The sequence below is a fragment of the Mandrillus leucophaeus genome, unplaced genomic scaffold, assembly GCF_000951045.1.
Source record: "Mandrillus leucophaeus isolate KB7577 unplaced genomic scaffold, Mleu.le_1.0 Scaffold86, whole genome shotgun sequence".
Lineage (NCBI taxonomy): Eukaryota > Metazoa > Chordata > Mammalia > Primates > Cercopithecidae > Mandrillus > Mandrillus leucophaeus.
Window position 1 is genome coordinate 2989236 of NW_012109363.1, and position 8533 is coordinate 2997768.

The following is an 8533-nucleotide window of genomic DNA, read 5'->3' on the forward strand; positions in this document are numbered from 1 at the left end:
ATGCCCGGCTTATTTTGTATTTTTAGTAGAGACAGGGTTTCTCCATGTGGGTCAGGCTGGTCTCGAACTCCTGACCTCAGGTGATCCGCCTGCCTTGGCGTCCCAAAGTGCTGAGATTACAGCGTGAGCCACCACACCCAGCTCAGATTTCTTTATTTCTATCTTTAGTTGAATCCCTGGATCCAGATCTTCTATATAGGTTCGACTACCTATATCCACCAAACCCGTCAGAAATGCCTTGCTAGGATTCCTTCTAGACTCCAAACTCATAGATTCCAGGAGAGATTCTGATTCAGAAGGTTGGTTAGGGAAGGAGTTGGGGTGAGAGAGAACTACAGGGAACCAGAGCTTAGAACCTGCCTAGAATGCCACGTATTTCTGATATAGGTGGATCATGGATCAGACACTCTGAACAACACTGATCAACACTGAAGTTTCTGAAAGTCTGACTTTCACATAAACGGAAATATTGTCATATTGACCAATAGAGATTTAAAGTTGCAAGGTTTAAGACCAGGTAAGAATAACTTAAGAAATCAGATCTTCTTTGCAGTGGCAAACAATTTAATTTCCTAAGTAAGCTAAATGTTCTCTCCCTAAGTTTGTCTCTTCTAAGTATTTTCTTGATTAGCTGTTTCTTCAGAGGAAACTCAGAGGTGAACTTCAGGCAATGTTTTGTTCAAATTACTTTAAATTTTGAATGTGTTCATATCTGTGTTTATGACCTGTGCCTGGGCTTACAGAGTATAAAGTGTATTCTCATCAGGCCCCGTTGTCACTTTTCCCTTCCTACCCTTGCCCTTATTCTGCCCCATACTCCAGCCAGCTCCCATGAACTGTTGGTTGCCGTTCTGATAAGTACTTCATGGGCGATCTTTCTCTGAGTTGTATTTTTAGAGGAAGAGATGAAAGGAGACTGAAAAATTAAAATTGAGATAAGCAGTCTCTCCCTTGGAATGTTATTAAGAGGATGTGGTCATTTAAAAGTACTTTCCTCTCTCTTCTCTTCAGTGTTTGACATCTGAAGTCATAGAAGATGCTATCACACCTTGCTTTATTAACATGGCTAGAGTCACCTGTTTCAAAAGGCCCAAGAACATTAACCTTAAGTGAAAAGAAAGTGGCACTAAAGGAAAGATAAAGGGAAACTGGCTTTTGGCAGCAGGAGACACTGGCTCTCAGCCAGGCCCCTGCAGCTACTCTGTTAAGTGGCCCCATAAATTTATTTTACAGGGAGATTATTTCCACTATCTGAGTATACTGAGGCTGTCGTGGTTCGGACATCTTGTGAAGTTATATAACTCGTTGCTCTTCCAGGAGAATGTGGGAAGCGGGTAGTAAGTTAGGAAAGGGAGTTGACCAGGCACATAATTGGAATTGGCTCACTTTGGAGCTCAGCAGGACTTGCTGAGAAGAGTTGGAGGGTTCAAGAGAACCTGGAATGAGGATCGTACACACTCTTGCCATAGCCATTGAGCCCAAGGCCAAGGGAGGGTTCTGGCAGAGCAGAGATCTTGAAGGAAAGGCGAGGGGAAGTAGAACTGGGGGCGTGGGCTTCACCCAGCTGGCAGAAGCCCTGTAGCAAAGCACTGTCGCTGATTCAGTTTTCTTGCACTGAGCCCTGAGCTTACACTGGGCTTATTTCTAGTTGTTAGAGATTGAATATTCCTAAAAGACAGATGGAGTGGGCCAGGGTAGGGGTAGTCCTTTTGGGCATGGTGACCTTGTAGCCCAGCCTTTATGAGACAGTACAGATTCCGTTGCCCTTCTTTGTTGACTCTTTTGCCCATTTGTCAAAGTATATGTCCTGATTTTGGGGTGGGTGACCCCTGTGTTTGGTTTCTCCAGCAGTGTATCACAGAGTGGCTTTGGATTCTGTCAGTCTTCATTTCCATGTCTGCTATTTCCCCTCGAAAGTCTAACAAGGCAAGTGATTTTTAGTTCTTTAGTATATTAGACTAGTTCATTATTCTATAGAATAACCAGGACTGAGGAAGGGGTTTGATCAAAAGCAAGACAGCTTGTTTTGCTTCTTCCTGAGCACAGGCAGAACCTCCCCTATAGCAAGCTACCTTGCAAATGATAAGAGCCAAGTGCCATAGAGCCAAAAAGAGTGGGGGAGGGGGCAGAGATCAGGTGTGAATGGATTTCGCCACCTGGGAAGCCAGCTTAAAGCATGTGTCATCAAGATGGCTTTATCATCATGTAGAAGGAACAGTAAATTAGTATGCTGGCAGGGAGTACTTTCCATTCACTAAAGAAAACGATAAAAAATTATGAACTATAATCATCTTGTAGGGGTGAAGGTGGTTATTAGTCCCCGGCTGTGATTACTTCGGAGCCTAGCACTTAGTAGGAGCTGGATCTTGGTGTTGCATGTTGTATGAATTGCCTTGACCTTGAGATGTGTGACTCAGCAGTTTTCTGGGAACAGACACATATGTCTTAAACATTAAAATCACTGGATGGGGTATGTGAATAGCTAGTAATCAAACATGACAAAGGTGTTTACTACTTTCAAGAGGCCTTTTATATAAATACATATGGTTAGAACATGGTATTAATACTTTGGATCCTTTACGGTCAATCCAGAGTAGTTTTATGGTAGTAAGTGACCGATTTGTTGAAGGCCTGCTTTTTGATTGTGATTTTGTAAAAAAATCTTACTTTTGTCTTATTACAAAAATATAGTATCTTGTAAAAATACTGAAAAAAACCCCTCAAACCCAAACTCAAAATGGTAAGCAAACGTATGAAACAATCACTACCAACATTTTAAAATATAACCTTTTAGCCTTTTATATATGCATATATGTGGGTATATTTATATACATATACACATTTTAAAAACTTTTAAGTTGAGGGGTACATGTGCAGGATGTGCAGTTTTGTTACACAGGTAAACGTGTGTCGTGGGGATTTGTTGTACAGATTTTTTCATCACCCAAGTATTAAACCTAATATCCATTAAGTACTTTTCTGATCTTCTGCATCCTCCCACCCTCCACTCCCAGGTAGGCCCCAGTGTGTGTTGTTCCCCTCTATGTGTCCGTGTGTTCTCAGCATTTAGCTCCCACTTACAAGTTAGAACATGTGGTATTTGGTTTACTGTTCCTGCATTAGTTTGCTAAGGATAATGGCCTCCAACTCCATCCATGTCCCTACAAAGGACATGGTCTTGTTCTTTTTTATGGCTGTATAGTATTCCATGGTGCATATATACATATTTTTACAAAAAGGAGATCATATCACATATTTTACTGAATTATTTTTCTACTTATATGTATATGTTTATAAATAGACTTTTTTTACATTTATTTTTTGAGCCTGTATCACTGGCAATGTTTTTTATCCTTTTTAATAAGTAAATTGTTGTTTCATCACAAATTCCTTAATCACTCTATTGTTATACATACAGATTATTTTGAATTGTTTGGCCACAGAAAAGTTTTGTGATAAATATCTGTGTCATAAAATGTTACACATGTATATCATTTCCTACTACATTTCTAGAAGTACATTTCTAGTTCAAAGAATTTGTAAAACTTTAAGACCTTGTATAGGTCTTATCCCCTCCGCCACACAACCAAGGCACTCTATTTTGCATTCTCATCAGTAGTGTTTGAAAGTTCTATTTTCTTCAAACACTGATCAACTCTGGAAATTATTATTAAAAAATATTTTCCAATTAGGCTGGTGAAAATGTATGTAACTTGAGCATTTTTCATCTGCAGTTGTCAATTGTATTTGTTGCTTTTATTTCTTTTGCTGCTTTTTCTACCAGAGTGCTTATGCTTATAGATGATAAGAACTCTTTGTATATCTCATATGTGTCTTGCTACTGTCACAGAACAAGTCTTCTGAAAAGAGAATGACTACCTTTTAACATTAATTAGGTCATATCTTCCTACAATTAAATTAAACAAGTATCTACTGAGTACCTATTAGGTGCTGGGCACTGTGCTAAACAATAGGCAATAAGTGTACAATTTTGTAAAATGACACTAGCTCTCAAAGAACACATAGCCCAGGGAGGGAAGTAAAACAAGTCAATATGCACATTAAATCCTCTAATAGAGAGATGATTTCATCCATTCTCACACTACGAATAAAGACATACCCAAGACTGGGTAATTTATAAAGGAAAGACAAAGACTGGGTAATTTACAAAGGAAAGAGGTTTAACTGACTCACAGTTCCGCCTGGCTGGGGACGCCTTGGGAAACTTACAATAATGGCAAAGGCACTTCTTCACAGGGTGGCAGGTGAGACAATGAGTGTCCAGCGAAGGGGGAAACCCCTTATAAAACCATCAGATCTTGTGAGAACTCACTCACTATCACGAGAACAAGATGGGGAAAACTGCCCTCATGATTCAAATATCTCCACCTGGTCCCTCCCACGACATGTGGAGTTTATGGGCACTACAATTCAAGATGAGATTTGGGTGAGGACACAGCCAAACCATATCAAGAGGTAATCATTAGATGCTTTGGACACAGGTAGAATGGGCACCTAACTAAACTTGTCTTAGGTAGTCATGGGAGGTTTCTTGGAGGAAGAGATGAGTTTGTTGAATCCTAAAGGATTAACAGTAGTTAGCCAGACATAGAGATATGTGTGTGTGTGTAGGCCAGTGAGATGGAATACTATTAGCAAAGTATTATTGCATAGTTAATACAATGGTATTAATAAAGGTCAAGGAGCAGTTGTACCCCTTAAATGTACATAAATTTTAAAAAAGGAAAGCAAGGTAAATGCATGGAATTGCATACACTACATACAAGACTGGAGCTCATAGTGGGAGAGGTAGAGTAAGGGGTTCCATTTTTTAGCAAGGGATTAGGCTGAAAAGTAAGAAGTGGACAGATCATGCAGCACTTTTATATTGCATACTAAGCAGTGTGAATGTCTTTTTCTGATAGTTTATATTTGACATTGATGGTTTTCAGGAAGACAACTGACAGAATCAGATTTGCTCTCTGTGAAGAGTCCTCTGACCCCAAGGGAGGGAATGGATTTGGGGTTAAGGGCAGTTCCAGGTATTCCTGGAATCTGAGAGAGAATTTAGAGGGCTCCTAAGGATGGGCCTAATGTCAATGTAGATAAATGGACATATTTGAGAGATAATTAGGAAGAATCAATGAGTATGATTTGCTGAGAGGGGTAAGGAGAGAGGAGTCAAAGATGGTGTCCATATTTCAGGGGGATGGGGATGCCATTCACTGAGCTTGGGAACACAGAGGAGGAATAGTCTCTTTAAGAAGGAAGGTTTAGAGAGAGTTCAGTTTTGAATGTATTAAGACTTTAGTGGCTGTCATACATCAGAGTCTTCCAGTTTGATATGTAGATCTGAAACTCAATAGAGTTTTTAAGGGATATACAGACTCTTGGAGTTATTAATACATCAACAGCAACTGAAATAGATGAACAGACCAGAATATCAAAGAAGAATATGTAGAATGAGAAGATAAGAAAGGCACCCACAGAAAGCCAATCCATTATTTAAAGAATGAGAAGGGAAAGTAAAGATTGAGGTGGAACCTTTAGAGAAAGGAAAAAGTATTGTCATGGAAAGCCTTTTCAGGAGAACAGCATGCTTATCAGTGCCAAAAGGCATTGATTAATTAATTAAGACAAAGAATGGAGAGCTTCCTCTGGACTTAGCGATGAGGACTTTGACCTTGTTGGTAGCCATTTCAGTGGAGATAGATGCCAGATTCTAAAGGGTTAAAGGTTGAATTGAAGGTGAAAAAAAGAAGAAAGTAAATTTAGACATCTCTTTAGAGTAGGTTAGTTTTGAAGAGGTGAGAAGGATATGGTGGCAGCTGAAATACAGATGGTTTTGAGGGGAAGCAGAGGGGAGCAAGTGCTGATTAGGCTGTAGAGATCATGGAGGCTGAAGTAGAGAGAAGGTGCTAATAATGAATGCCTGCAGGCTAGAAGGTCTGTTATGAGTGGCATCTAGGATTCAAGTGGACTCATTAGTCTGAGATTGGAAGGGGGATTCTGTACCTTTTATGACAAGGGAAAATAACAAAGGATAGGTGTGGACGGGTATGGTGGCAGGGAATTGAGGAATTTGCCATGTGATGGTTTCTATTTTGTCTGTGCAGTAGGAGGCAAGATTTTCTCCTGGGCATTAGAAGGGAGGTGGCTAGGTGGGAGGTTTGAATGGATTGGAGAAGGTTTTAATAGTTGCTATGGAGAGTAGAAAAGGAAACTGAGCGGGGAAGGATAAGAAAATTCCCAGGCAACACTGAGGGTCTTGTTGAGCTTGAAGCTGACAAATTTTAAGTGACACCAAATCTGTTCATGGCTTTATGATTTTTTTTTTTCCTCTAGCTGAGAAGGCAGACTCCAGGGCTGGATATTTTCCAGTTGAGTGTGGCAAAAGATTGATGAGGCAAGCTATTTGAGGGCAACGCAGTGGTATGGTTGAAGTGATTGACCATGGTTCCACGGTTGGGCAGAATGGTGATGCTGATAGGAGGGCAGGAGAATGTAGAAGGGTCAAGGGAATGGAGCTTAAAGAATGGGTATAGTGCAAATAAGTGAATAGGAGAGCCGTAAGGAAAAGAAGCCATAGTTAGAAGGGGAGATTTTGGATTTCAGAATTGCATCAGTTTCAGAAAAGGGTGATATTCAACATGTGTAACTGGCATGACAGGGAGAGTAATCAGTTAGAGTGAACAGCCAGTACAGCAGCCATACTGGTGTGTACCTCCTGTTTCTAGGGTGTGGCTAGGGAATGCAGGTTATCATTGTTGGAGCCAAAGAAGGATTGTAAGTTTGAGCACTGGATAAATCACTCATATAAATATTGAATATTCCCAGACTTATGATGGGACTTGAGAATGAAAAGGAAAATCATACATCTGACATGAATATCATTGATCAATGAGAGGCAATTTCTGTCAATATCATTCCAAGATACTTTTGGGCTAGATAACAATGATACAGAGAGGAGAAAGGGGTATACCCTCAGTCAATCAGAAGCTTTATAGGACAGTAGCAAAATTATTTCTGGAACAGCATTGGGAAAAGAGGCACACGAACCCCATTTGTCAATCTTGAGACTTGGAATAATAAGCCTCCATTTGGGAGGAATGCATGGGACAACTGTTCTTGAGATACCAGGTTTCAGTTAAGACAGGACACTGGAGGGAATATTAAAGAAGAGATTGAAGATATAGTAGAATTGTTTTTAAAATCTCGGAATGCACAGATTTTGGAAGGAGGAGAGTAGTGGGAGATTGACTCAGGGAGGAATATAAAGCCGTATGGGAATGTGCACACAGGAGGGGCTAGATGATTGGGGGGGCTTACATTTTGAGTGGTGAGTTTGGATGACCAGAATATAAGGCATGAAGGGATTAGCAGTCTTCAAGGTTTCCAAATAATTAGTCCTAGCAGCCTCTCAATGCATAGGAGATGGGGAGGAAAGAAACTTAGGCTAGTGTGGCAGGAGAGAGCTATGGCCAGGAGCAATTGTGTTTCCAAGAAATCCCAGGACAAGTGAGTGGGCTGTCACTGTAACTGGTTCCAGGACTTTGGCCACATGTTGGAAACAGCTAATCTCTTGTGGGACATATACTGTATCTGGTTTTCCTATAGCAGAGTACACCTGCAGTGTGACTTAATTGTGCTGGAGTTGAGAACAACATTCTGTCCTCAAGTGGAAGCCACAGATCCCTTAGTCCTGAGGGGGAGCAGAGACATATTTAATTGGCAGGCAAGGATTGGAATTAGTGAGTTCTCAGCTTAGCATGCTGCAGGTCATACAGGCATAGTGTTGAGCAGCACACTGGTACTTAGCTGGTACATCCAGGCATAGTGTTGAGCAGCACACTGACACTTACTTAACAATCAGGCTTTAATTTATTATTTGCAAAATAGAACGACGTGCATTGCTCTTTAGATTTTACAGTAGGGTGGTGGGGTAGGCTTAAGCAATGTCTCACCTATTTTCTCAAGTTCTTCTTTGAGGTAAAAAAAAATCAAATCAAAGGGTCATGAGGATTGCAGTTTGCAGTAGAGCTTGAGCATAGGGAAGAAGAATTAGTGAGCATAGGGGTATTATAAGAATCACATGACAAAATAGCTAAGGATACAGGAAACATGATGGAGCTCAACTTTCAGGTGGATATAGTCTCTCTGTGTTCTAGCTCTCTAGTATGGTGCTTGGCATAGGTCAGGCAAATATCTAACCATGTTTGTTGGTGAGTCTTTTGTTGCTCAGATTAGCAGGAGAAAGTAGCAGCAAGTGGGCACTTTTATTAGAGCTGGTGCTGAAATGAAATGTAGTTATGTACTGTGGTTGCAAACTGGCAGACTTAAGGATATCTGAAGTGGAATCTGCAATTAATTTCTCTCCCCACCATGGCCACATGCCCTCTATTCTCTGGCATACCCAAGTATTGCTGCTAGGGCCTCAGCATCCTACTGGGGGAGATATCATAGATTAATTGGTGGTAGTGGAAAGAATTCCTCTCCTCTCCTCTCCTCTCCTCTCCTCTCCTCTCCTCTCCCC